We start from the raw sequence: 14,568 nt of genomic DNA on the forward strand, positions 1-14,568 counted from the left end.
GCCTCACAGAGCTTGGTTTTTCATGGGAGCGGATTAGGTGAGGGATTTTTACCTTTTACCACCGAATTACTCTTGTTCGGATTTTATCAAATAATGCCTCTGCCAACCTACTTAGGGTATGACGTCTCACTTGTACGTGAAAAGTTGAGAATTGTAGGGCCCAAAAGGTACGTGCATGACATCTTGCCCATCCAACACATGCACCCCGTGATCTGTCTTATTCTTTCGTCTCAATCCTTGAGAGGAGCTCTCCAAATGGATGGACGGTTTCGATAAAACACATACCTCATGATTAGACCCACATAACTTGCTGACGTCAGTACACCAGCTATATAGCTGATGTGTGGTATACCAGCCAATCCGCTTTTCCAACACATACACCCCATGAGCACTTGAATAAATGACCTGATTAATCAAATTATCAGATGCACCGTACATATATTTGGGCGTTTCTGGACATGTCATGTAATTTTCTGCAGTGTAGCCCACCTTCGGGTTGGATTTGTCAGAATTTCATTCCTTCCATCTCTATGATAGGATTCAACGGGTTGAATGTTATATGTACAGCTTGACCAACAATTATCAACTTCATCAAAATTTTAAATAAATAAAGATAATTTTGTAATTTTAACCTTGAAAAGCATTATTTGGTGAAATTTAAATATGGAAAGTATTTTAGTAATTTTACAAAAAACTAAGACATGTGTTGGGGGATGGGCAGAGATGAATCTGAATCAAACAATAAACTATCAAAGCACATAGAGGACACAAGATTTTATGTGAAAAAATCCTCATGGAAAAAAATCACACTATAAAGTATTATAAGAGATAAATGGACTTACCGATCCAAAGAACCCTAAAACCCTTTACAAAACCCTAGCTTTTCTTTCCCCTTTGCTCCAAAATAACCTTAGAACGTTTTCAATACCCTAATCCCTGATTAACCCTTATATAAAGTCAGAACCAAATTAGAAAATAAAAACTATAATTCTACAAAACTACTTAAGTCGGTCAACAGAACCTTCGATAGGATCGAGTGTTATCGACGAATACACTCAAAATTGTTGAGCAAAGCAAATCCTAAAATCAAGAATTACTCTATGGGATCGACAGTCACTTAATAGGATCGTATGGTGTGTCGATTGGATTGAACTGTCTTGTTCCTAATTGATTTAGGACATCTGTCAACAATACATACATTAGATGTGTCCCTACAAAGTTTACTCAATACACTATATCATGGTAAGTTCCTTGTAATTGGTCATTAGTGTCATGTGAAAAGGTATTGCAAGAGGAGTCGCCGTACTGAGTAATGGATAGAGTTGTACACAAGCCACATTGAAAAGAGTTGGACCCAAGTTTGGTTTGGCTTGTTTATGTGATACTCTCTGATCAAGCTTTACACGAGCCGAGCTTTGAGCCCATCTCTAATGTTTGAGTTAGTTTGGTCCAGATTATATGATCATGAGCTTGGTTTAGTTTGGTCAAAATATCAAGTCGAACCAAGCTTCTATCCTCCAACAAATTTAGATCATGTGTTGTGGTCTATTGGAGGTTCAAATCTTCCTTTTTTTGTCTCATACTATAAAATGAGCTAGAAAATTTGATGGATAGCTGGATAAATCACATTTCTCAGGGTGGGCCCCACGGATCTTTAACACTAGCTATGTGGCGGGTGTTGAGGTCACTGGCCAATTCGAAAGCTGCTTTAAGATACTAAGTAAACACTAGCCATCTATTTTTACATATCATTTTAGGATATGATCTAAAATTGAATAGCATCCAAAGCTCAAGAGGACCAAACCAAAGGAAATAGTGTACATTCATGTATATGTATTGTGTATTATCTACGTCGTCATGTATATATATTATCAATGTTGTCCCTCCATTTTTACATTTCATTTTAGGACACATGATTCGAAAGTCGAATTATATCCAAGTAGAAACAATGTGCGTACGATCTATGAGCCGAGTCAAACCGAGCTTAATCAAGCTAAGCATTGATCTAAGTCGAACTTGTACTACCCTAATTTAAGCTTGGTTTGTTTTTTTTTAAATGAGTTTGACTCTGAGGCTTAGTTTGGTTTGAATTTCTATTTGAATCAATCCATGTTGAGCGTTTTCAAACCAATCCAAGTCGAGCTTTCGAGCTGTCTTGGTTTGCGTCCGGCTCTAGTAATAGGATATTGAGCAAATTTTGTGCGTCCTACCATAATGTATGTATAATTATCCATGCCAACCATTTGTTTGTCTAACTCATTTTAGGGCAAGAGCCCAAAATTGAAGCATATCCATATCTCAAGTGGACGGCATCACAGGAAACAATGGGGATGATGGTGTCCACTGTTGGAGCCTTCCAATGGCACATAGTGATATTTATTTTTCATCCAAGATCTTCATAAGACCACATGGATATGGATGAAGGGAAATATAATTATCAACCTAATCCAAAACTTCCATCTATTTAAGTTTCAACTTGTATTTAGACCCCACACTCCCGTGGTGTGGTTTGATGAGCTTTGAATAATGAATAAGCTACAATTTGGGGCCGACCATAATAAACCCATGCACCAGGGCTAGCTAGAGATAAGAGTCCTAGCAAGAGCACTATTGGGCTAACCTTGATATGTGTTATATGTACATAGTCCATCTATTTTGGTAGATCCTTTCAGGGCTTGGGTCCAAAATGAGGCAGATCACAAGCTGAAGTGTACTACACCACAGGAAATAGTAGATATTGAATGCCTATCATTAAAAGCCTCTTGGGGCCACAAAAGTTTTGGTTTAAGTTGATAAATATTATGTTTTCCCTTCATCCAAGCCTGTGTGACCTCATGAACAGGTTTGGTGGCAAATAAACATCATGGTAGGCCTCTTCACTATTACCAATGCTTCTTGTGGTGTGGTCCACTTAAGCCTTCACTCTACCTCCTTTATGAGCTCATGCCCCCACCTAAAATGATCTGACAAAATAGATGGGTGGCATGGATCAGATACATATATCAAGGTGGGCCCCATAAAGCTCCTGACAGGAAAATTAAGTCTCTATAGCTAGCTAGGTCTTGCTATGGATATAACACTGCACTTGATCCGCACCCTGCAATTTTGGAGTGTTACGCTAAAATGAGGTGGACAAGCACACAAACAATGCACTAAAATTGAACTTACAAACACCTAAACAATGGTAATAAAACACATACATCACATTGGGCACCGCGGAATTTACTCGGTTCAGAAACCCTGCCTGTCCTGAGCTCGGGTCAAAACGCGCCTTTGAAAAGTGTAGAGCGCCTACATGGATCGGGTACAACCCGTCCATCCCCACACCCGCCACATACGGGGATCTTATTTTTACATGTCTATCGTAATGAAGGGTGACAGTGATGTACGGATTTTATCCGCTGCCCATCCATTTTTGCATGTCTATCGTAATAAATGAGACTGAACCAAAGCTCGAGTTGGCCATACATTGGGGATTAAACACTAGCGTTGAAAACTTATCAGGGACAAGTAGTTTCGTATCAAGCTGATATTTGTGTTTTCCCTTCCTCCGGTATTATATGAACCTTTAAATAGGTTAGATAGTGTGGTGTGGCCAGCTTGATTGTTAGATCTACCTCATTTTGGGTTTATACCCTTAAAATAATATGGAAGTATGAATAGACGGTGTGGATGAAACCTATACATCACTGTGCCCCCTCATAGGCCCAGTCGGTGCCGAGCCAGGGAGGGGCGGTACCCAATGCGCCTACCAGCGGAAGTCCAGCGACGATGGGACCACTGGCGATATGAAAAACCTGTAGTACATACGGCACTGAGGGGCTTTGAAAAGAGAAATTTACGACTGTGGACCCCACCTTTTATCCAGCAGTTTTTACAAAGCAATACAAACTTAGAATACGCACTTGGACCTCCTCGTACGGAGTCGGAATTTCAGAACGAAAATACCCCTCCTTTTGACGGAAACGGATTCGGTACTCCCCCTTGTCACCAGCTAATGTGGACGGTCGGTGGTCTATGGACCCCACCATGTTGTATACTTTTCATCCATGCCGTCCATATATTTTTCCAGATCATTTTATGGTATGAGGCCAAAATTAGGTATATCCAAATCTCAATTATACCACATTACTGGAAACAATTTTGAATGAGCGTCAACCATTAGAAACTCAGGTGGAGCCCACTGTGATGTTTGTGAGAAATCCTCCCTGTCTAAGTTCATTCATAGGGTCACAAAGACCTGGATGAATAGGAAAAGCAAATTTCATAATGATCCAAAACTTGTGTAACCCCTAAAAGGGTTGCAATGGTAGACGTCCAATTCCCCACTGCCTTTTCCAGTGTGGTCCACTTGATTGCTAGATCTGTCTTATTTTTCACCTCAAGCCTTAATTCGAGTTCGCCAAATAAATGGACGGTTTGGATATAACACATACCTCATAATGGGATTACAATAGGGAAAAAGAAGAAAAAAAAAAGAAAAAGAAGCCAGCGTGTTGGGGTCGACCTGGTCGACCGGGTCAGAGTTGGGTCTATCGCTACGGATTATAACCGTAGCCAAAATTGTAGTGCTATGCACTTTTTTCTTTTTTTTTATTTTTTTATTTTTATTTTTATTTTTTACATGGAGAACATTTTCCCCCTTACATTTTTCTATAATACATAGTTATGTAAATATGCATATATAAGTATATAAAAATATTTTTCTATCTTTTAATTCATTTCTTTGTTTATTTATTTAACAAGCATATCTCTTAAACTAGAATGATTTACTTAACTTACCACATATGATTTTGGGGTAGGAGAAGCTAATTTAGCCAATCAACCTAGTTATTTTCCAAGATTCCATCGGGTCATTGGTCGAAAATCTATTTCATTCAGTTCATGGTCAATTTGAATCACTTCGTGGTCAAACTAGAAATTCGGCGGGACAAACATGAAATTGAGCAAGGCAAACATGAAATTGAGTGGGGAACACTAGAAAGAACTTCATTTTTATTATATTTCAATATAGGACTTATTACATTAGTTTATTATATTTCAATTACGTGCTAATATTTTTGTTATTACATTAGTTTGTTATTTCAATTACGTGCTAATATTTTTGTTATTACATTAGTTTATTATATTTCAATATAGGACTTATTTTTGCTATCTATGATTTTATTAATTATATACGTGATTATACATCGTAAAGAACTTCATTGTTTTCTTTAAAAAACTAAGCTAAAATATAGGACTACTCCTTTTGAAAAGTCATGTAGCATAGCACGCAGTCTATTTGGGAGAGAGAAATTCGGCATATCTTGTTAGCTTGAGTCTTTGGAAATGATGTGGACAAATGAGACCCGACATTTGCCACGTTGTTTTTCTTGTTTTCCCCGCTCATATTTCAGTTTGTTTCGCTATTTTTCTAGTTTGTCCCGCTGTTTTTCTTGTTTGCCCCGCTGTTTTTCTAGTTTGCCTCGCTCATATTTCAGTTTGCCCTGCTGTTTTTCTAGTTTGCCCCGCTGTTTTTCTAGTTTGCCCCACTTATATTTCAATTTGCCCCGCTGTTTTTCTAGTTTGCCCCGCTCATATTTCAGTTTGCCCTGCTATTTTTCTTGTTCGCCCCGCTATTTTTCTAGTTTGCCCTGCTCATATTTCAATTTACCCCGCTGTTTTTCTAATTTGCCCCGCTCATATTTCAGTTTGCCCCGCTGTTTTTCTTGTTTGTCCCGCTATTTTTCTAGTTTGCCCCACTCATATTTCAGTTTGCCCCGCTTATATTTCAATTTGCCTCGTTGTTTTTCTAGTTTGCCCCGCTCTTATTTCAGTTTGCCCCGCTCTTATTTCAATTTGCCCCGTTGTTTCTACTCCCAGCAACCCCTATAACAGCAATACCGATAATTTGTATTAGTATATACTATAAAACACTTATATATACAATATTCATATTAAACTAATCAGGTATCCAATGGGTAACCAATTAAGTACTGTACCTGACCAAATTTACAGTGTTTAAAAGTGATGGACCGAAATCTGACCAGATCTTTAAGTAGGTCTAGAAAGTGGATCTAGATCTGTTTAAATTGGGTTGGGTCCTTTAGGTACTTGAGTTCCAGGTACCTGCTGACAGCCGGGTTCTCTAGCATATCCTGGGCTCAAAGGGACAAATGCAGGAAGGGGCAGTTTTTTGGATGATATCCTTCTCACTATGGCTCGAAGCAAAACAGATAAGGCTATCCCTATCTGAGTGGAAAGAAATTTCAGTGGGCTTCAAGGAGTATTTTGCACAAATTAAACCTCCGGGATAAAGGAGGTTAGCTGGAAGACCCAAAAAGCTCAGAATTCCATCGCGTGGAGAGGAATCGAAAACAACAAAGTGTGGGTGATGCAAATAAACTGGACATAATCGCCGGAAGTGTAAATTTTCCATATCTGAAAAATAGCATACTTTGTAATTTATTTAGTGTTTTAATGTATAGCATACTTTGTAATTTTGGTGGACGATGAATGAATTTTCTACTTTGTAATCTCGTTCACAACCTCATAAATTTCATGATATTCTTCATCAAATTAGACCAATTAATCATGGAATATCATTAATTTTCATCCAAACAACAATTGCCTATAAAATTAGATTTCTATACCTAAGTTTTCAAATTACTTTAAAAATCCAGGAGTGGCTACCATACAGGGCCTTATTCTTTTTTTATTTAATAGAAAAAGAAGCTTTAAACAAATCTTTCTCTGTGTTTTTGCAAGTTAAAAACAAGCCCATGTTTCACCAAACCAAATTTTTTAAAAAAAAATAAAGCCCTTGTTTTATCTTAACTAAGAAATGCATTCTGCCGTAGCAACCTCAAATAGGCAATTACTAGTTTGCCTCGATCATATTTCAGTTTGCCCCGCTGTTTTTCTAGTTTGCCCCGCTTATATTCAGTTTGTCCCGCTGTTTTTCTAGTTTGCCCCACTGTTTTTTTAATTTGCTTCACTCATATTTCAATTTGCCCCGCTGTTTTTCTAGTTTGTCCTGCTCATATTTCAATTTGCCCCGTTGTTTTTCTAGTTTGCCCCGCTCATATTTTCATGTATTTTACGGTCATTTCGCTTCACTTTAAGGTCAATTCAATGCATTTCATGGTCAATTCCCTTCACTTCACTTTCATGTACCCAAAAATGATGTAGATCCAAAGCTCAATGGGCCACATGATAGAAAACAATGGAGAATGAATGCCCCATACTCATGAAATTCAGTTTTGGTGGGCCCTAGACTCGATGTACATGGTTTTGGGTAATATGTGTCTTTAGGTATAGGTTTAGAAGATGAGTAAGGTTTGGAATAATACACTCTAAATCAATATACATTCTTACGGCATCTTTTAACATAAACATCCTGATGAACATCAAGTTGTTTCTGTGTTTCAATAGAACATCGTTCCACAAATGAGAATCAAAGGAGACCCATGAAATGTTGTTAGCAAAATCTCCTTCAAAGTAGTATCCTTGTGTCATAAGCTCGTATAAGTGAAGGCTATGGTCTTATGATCTAGAATGTTAGCCAGATGGGCTCCACTGTGGATGATCCATGCCTGGAAAAATACAAATAGGATGATCACGAACCTTATGACCATTGTCAACCAGATGGAATCTTGGAAAATAACTAGATTGGTTGGCTAAATTAGCTTCTCCTACCCCAAAATCATATGTCGTAAGTTAAGTAAATCATTCTAGTTTAGGAGATATGCTTGTTAAATAAATAGACAAAGAAATGAATTAAAAGATAGAAAAATATTTTTATATACTTATATATACATATTTACATAATTATGTATTATAGAAAAATGTAAGGGGAAAAATGTTCTCCATATAAAAAATAAAAATAAAAAAATAAAAAGAGAAAAGAGAAAAAAGTGCATAGCACTACAGTTATGGCTACGGTTATAATCCGTAGCAATAGGGCAAGCTCTGACCCGGTCGACCGGGTCCCAACCCGGTCGACCCCAACTCACTGGTTTTGTTTTTAGTAAGGCAGCCTATGGCTACGGATTTAGCAGCCTCTATGGCTACGGATTATAACCGTAGCCATAGGTACCGTGAATCCGTAGCCATAGGTACCTTGGTCCAGGGACCTGATAAACTGGGTCAGCTAGTTGGGGTCGACCGGATCAGTTGTCTTGCTCACTTGTTTTTTTAGATTTGTCTAATTTTTTGTCTTATCTCATAATGAGAGTAGTTAATTCATTTTTTTAGATTTGTCTCATTTTTTATCTTATATCCTAACGAGAGTAGTCAAAATGAATTGACATGAGACACACATAGCTTTTCCAGAGAGAAGGTAGCACTGAGGTTGAGGGATGAAAAGATAGTCAATCTGGAAGCATAGGTATGTTATACCCACTTTACTGAAGAAGAAGAAGAAGAAGAAGGTATTTTTCTTTTTTCTTTTTCAATTGATGCTCACATGCTCTTCGCCCAACATTTATACCACCCTCTTCTTTTTTCTTTTTCACACATAACAAATATAGTAAGAAATTGTTTGAGGCGTTGGAAGACTTCTCATCTGCAGTCATGTGCTAGATTAATTGTTTATCACCAATTAAAAATTCAAAGTGTGGCAATGGCTTACTATGCCTGGAATGTATGATACCCAGATGGTTGAATGTGCTCAAGGGATCATGTCTGACATAGTAAGAATGTATGATACCCAGATGCTTGAATGTGCCAGCTTTGCCAAAGAGATACAAGAACCTCCTTAGCTCAACATTGAGCCTGCTCTTCAACCACCTGTGCCAGCTACAGACACAGGTGGAGATCACTATGAATGAGAAACATGGATGAGATGTATGTGAAGTTTGGTGGAGAAGGGGGGCTCTATATGATCATGGGATATATGAATAGAGTAATAGGGAGCTGTATGTTATACCATAGAGAAGAATGTTGATGTGGGGTGAGGGTATTTTGATGTAGTGCCCTATGCTGGCCACGATGACCAGGAGGGCTAATGAAGATTCAAATAACTTGTTTCCAACAGTAGGCGATTGAAACATGTCTCTTTTCTTTTCTTTAAATTTCTTTTTCTTTTGTTTTAATGGCATTCATCAGGTATAATGAGATTTCAGTCCAACAGTAGTGTCGTGCCAATCTTTTTTTCTTTTTTTTTTTTAACACGAAGAACTTTATGTTTACCTACATACATTTTTCTAATACATATTTATATAAATATGTATATATAAGCATATAAAAAAAATAATTCTCTCTTTTTATAATTTCTTTCTTTATTCATTTAACAAGAATATGTTCTAAACCGAAATTATTTACTTGACGTATCATATATGATTTTGGGCTAGGGGAAGCTACTTTAGCCAATTAACCTGATTATTTTCCAAGATTTCATCAGGTCAATGGTCGAAAATCCATTTCATTCACTTCGCATTCAGTTTTAATCAGTTTGCAGTCAATTTAAATCAAACTTGAAAATGAGCGAGGCAAACTTAAATATGCATCTTGATTTCCAATTGAGATAGCCAAAGAAGCCGCAACAAAGTCTGTTGCAGCGACTGTCCTCTCTAATGAGCACATAATCTTCCATGGCCAACTCTTGTGATCCATCTTAGACTATATAGCCTGCAAAAAAATTTAACTTTGTAGACTATATAGTCACGAATTGAGATGAGTTCCTACTTTTCTAAGTCACACTAAAAATAATATTAAGGAATATATCTATTTCTTGTATTGAAAACCTATTCTTGCTTGAATGTAGATCTCATTTAGGAAAAAAGATGGATAACAAAACCATTGGAATATGTGCTCAGAGGTATATCAATTACAGGGATGGCAGATAAAACCATTGGAATATGGTCCATTTTTTAAAAACTTTGCCACTGAAAGCCATTGGAATTGAGATGGGGATGGAAGAATCTGATCAGGAACTGAGTTTTGAGCATCCATAGCAAGGCAGACCACTGAAACCTAGCTTAATACTAGTTAAGCCTTGAATTTTTGTCTGCTTTGATTGGTCCAGTGGCAGCCTCATGCGCGTTCAGCGGGGCAAACGGAAAGTTGGAAGGGGCAAGTATGAAATTGAGCGGTGCAAACATGAAATTGAGTGGGGGAAACATGAAAACCAGCAGGGCAAACTAGAAAATCAGCGGGGGAAACATGAAAATCAGCGGGGCAAACTAGAAAATCAGCGAGGGAAACATGAAAATTAGCGGGGCAAACTAAAAAATCAGCGGGGGAAACATGAAAATCAGCGGGGCAAACATGAAAATCAGCGGGGGAAGCATGAAAATTAGCGGGGCAAACTAGAAAATCAGCGGGGAAAACATGAAAATTAGCGGGGCAAACTAGAAAATCAGCGGAGGAAACATGAAAATCAGCGGAGCAAACATGGAATTGGGTGGGGCAAGGATGAAATTGAGCAGGGCAAACATGAAACTGCCATTAATGACCTTAGTTCTGATATATGGTAACAGATGAGGCTGAAAAATGTATATTAATTGAACATTGAGTGATTAAAAGCATTAACTAGTTATACGAGATTAGTAGAGAAGGACAAGCTCTTTATACCAGATGACCTACACCTAAAGAAAATTTTCAAGTTAAAGGGTTGATTGCAAAAGGGCTGATTAAAACTAATTGGGTTATCGTGATTAAAGAAGGCTATCGTAATTAGAGAAGGAACGCGGACTGATCTGCACAGACTTGGAAATTTTATGCACTCCAAGATTACTGTAAACCTTGTACAATGTATATTTAACGATGTATATAATACAATGTATATAACATGTAATGGTACATGAGGGGGACAACAATGTACAATGTACATTCAACAATGAAATTAATACTCCGTATAATACAACATCTTTCAAAAATTCCTCCCATCCCCTGGACAAATATCATCTACATACTACAGACAAGCAATCATATGTTATTGACAAGCAACATCTTTCCAAAATTCCTCCCATCCCCTACATATTGGCTTGGAGATTACGGCAGAATTTTCATCACCTGCAGAGATGGATTTAAAAACGTATCAAACATAAAATTCACGAGATAAACATCGTCTATAAAATCAGACATAATTGAAAACAAGCTTCATATGAACTAGAAATAGAAATTGAGCGAGGAAATACCGAAAATTGTGCGAGACAAACTATAATTTGATCAGGGCAAACTGCAAATTGAGCGAGGCAAACTGGATATTGAACAGGGCAAGCTGGACATTCATTGTAGCAAACTACTACCGAAAATAGTAGGAAAGATTTTAGAGAATAGAATGAAGATGATGATGGGTTTAGGATTGTGGAAGAAAGGAACGTGACTAGAATATGAGAAGGTGTGTGGAAGAAGAGGAAGTGGGTTTTAGGCAATGGGTTTAGGATGATATAACTTACATTTCGACCGGGCTTCGGGCTTCGGGCTTCGGGCCTGTTGTTAGGCAGATTAATGGTCGAAACCGTCGACCGGCTACGCGCATAGGACAGCGAGATGGGGTCGACCGGGTAGACCCGGTCGACCGGGTAAATGGCTATTAGGGCCAGATGGGGTCGACCGAGTCCACCCGGTCGACCGGGTAAGGTCACACTGTAGATGGACATGATAGTCCTTTTCCATCCAAATTCGAGCAACAACAAGTATAATTGTCACTATTGTATATGGACCATGCCCCTTCTAGTGTTAGCACACAAGTACGTAGTTAAGAAGAAATGCACCAACAATTCATATTCAATGGTGAAAAGACCAAAAATAGAATCTTGCTATTTGGAAGTTTTTAAGCAGGGTCCATCCAAGATGGGTGCCATTAAATCAACGGTGTAGATAAAACAAACATGGGCCTTACATGTGCAGATTTGATGTACAAAATAGACGTTCCTTATTCCTTGGAAAAGTCGGCCCCTTATATACTAACTAGGGGTATGTGATAATGATACGAGATATTGAATTCAAAGTAAAATATTTCATTCAAAGGATTACTGTAAATGTTTGATAATTGGGAGGGGATTAGGTGTAGCCTGGCCTCCCCAAGACGATGCGACCCTCACCGTGGGGCCGATCTTGATGTATATATTCTATATCTATGCCGTCCATCTGGTAATTTTCTAGATCACTTAAGGCATATTCCATAAAATTAAAAAAAAAATGAAATAGATCCAAATCTCAGGTGGAACATGCCATGGGAAACAATGGTGATTGACCATATATTAAAAACTTTTTGTGGGCCACAGAAGTTTTGGATCAAGCTGATATTTGCTTCTTCTTTTTTCCTTCATTTTAGGGCCTGGCTGATAATCCTGATGGCATTTTTCTTTTTTGTCAACCTTACTCAGCAAAACCAGGTTTCAACTCATTTTTTCAACCATACTTAGCAAGTAATGTTATTATCAGGCCCACACAGGCATTTCGTCAAACACAATACACATCGGTGGGTTTGCATATTTATATAATCCTCAAATATAACATATGTATAGTATTTTTACGGATATTTGGAAAGAGAAAACCAGATTAAATGCTTCAACCTAGGGTTTGGGTCAAGGGTCGTCAGAACCTATCCAACACATGAAGTTTATAAGGATAGTTGGAAAGAGAAAATCCAATTAACCTAGGATTTGGGTCAAGGGTCGGATCTCACCTCTTAGTTGATTCTAGCGAACAACAAAGGAGTTCTTAGGCTATGATTCTAGCGAGGCACATGCATGAATCATAGCATAAGACTTTAGTACTGAAATTTCCCGAACGGTTTATCTTCCGGTTCTCTTTGTGTTAGTTGTGTCAGGACACATGCATGCGGCCATAGCTACGAAAATTGGAAGAGAGCTCGAATTTGTTACCTTTTATCAGCCACACTTCGCATCTACTACGGTAGGACCGAGGTCTCCGGCGAATACACCCACACACACTTCGTCCATGTTGCTGGAATTGTTGTAGGAGTGAGTGAAAGAGAGGGGTTAAAGGGTTTTATACCCTGGTTTTAAGTCCGTTGGCCCTGGCTTTCGCTAATTCACCCAAATGGCTTTGTTGGACTTTATTCCGGTCACCATTTCTCAATCAAAGGTCAGATTTGACTGCCCCGCTGCAAGGACATATCTTCAATATTCAAAGTGTAAATTTAGGTGAAATCTGAAGGCCAAAATCTCGGGATTGGCCGGGCGTGCCAAACAGAGTCGGTGATCTGATTCCAATCCCACCGATCTTAACACAATCCACTGACAACATCATCATTACCTTTAAATCCCATCTAATCCATCCTAATCCGTTAAAATTTGCCAGGGACATGTTTAGTTCGAGGGATTGGAAGGGATGGGAAGGTTTAATCCCGGGATTGGCCGGGCGTGCCAAGCAGACTGGATGTAGCAATCCAGGGATATAGCAATCCCATGGATCTCAAGACAATCCACTGCCAACACCATCATTACCTAGAAATCCATGCCATCCACCGTAATACCATTCAATCCCTTCTAAACTACCCAGCCAAACGGGCCCTAAAATCAGTGGGGCAAATTAGAATATCAGCGGGGGACACTACAAAAATAGCGGGGCAAACTAGAATATCAGCGGGGGACACTACAAAAACAGCGGGGCAAACTAGAATATCAGCGGGGGACACTACAAAAACAGCGGGGCAAACTAGAATATCAGCGGGGGACACTATAAAATCAGCGGGGCAAACTACAAAATCAGCGGGGGAAACTGGAAAAATCAGCGGGGCAAACTACAAAATCAGCGGAGGAAACTGGAAAATCAGCGGGGGAAACTATAAGGGCCCGTTTGGCCAGTCGGATTGGAAGGGACTGGATGGTATTGGAAGGGATTGGAAGTTAAATCCCGGGATTGGCCGGGCGTGCCAAACAGAGTCGGTGATCTGATCCCAATCCCACCGATCTTAAGACAATCCACTGACAACATCATCATTACCTTTAAATCCCATCCAATCCATCCTAATCCGTTAAAATTTGCCAGGGACGTGTTTGGTTCGAGGGATTGGAAGGGATGGGAAGGTTTAATCCCGGGATTGGCCGGGCGTGCCAAACAGACTGGATGTAGCAATCCAGTCTAATAGCAATCCCATGGATCTCAAGACAATCCACTGCCAACACCATCATTACCTAGAAATCCATGCCATCCACCGTAATACCATTCAATCCCTTCCAAACCACCTTGCCAAACGGGCCCTAAAATCAATGGGGCAAACTAGAATATCAGCGGGGGACACTACAAAAACAGCGGGGCAAACTAGAATATCAGCGAGGGACACTATAAAATCAGCGGGGCAAACTACAAAATCAGCGGGAGAAACTGGAAAATCAGCGGGGCAAACTACAAAATCAGCGGGGAAAACAGGAAAATCAGCGGGGCAAACTATAAACTCAGCGGGACAAACTACAAAATCAGTGGGAGATACTAGAAAATCAACGAGGCAAACTACAAAATCAGTGAGGAAACTGTAAAATCAGCGGGGCAAACTATAAATCTAGAATTTTTGCATGTCTATCATTTTATGGCGTGAGCAAAAGAACGGATCAAATCAAAAGTTCAAGTGAACTCCACCATTTAAATAGTGGACAGTGACGTCCACCGTTCGAA

The sequence above is a fragment of the Magnolia sinica genome, chromosome 15, assembly GCF_029962835.1.
Source record: "Magnolia sinica isolate HGM2019 chromosome 15, MsV1, whole genome shotgun sequence".
Taxonomy (NCBI): Eukaryota; Viridiplantae; Streptophyta; class Magnoliopsida; order Magnoliales; family Magnoliaceae; genus Magnolia; species Magnolia sinica.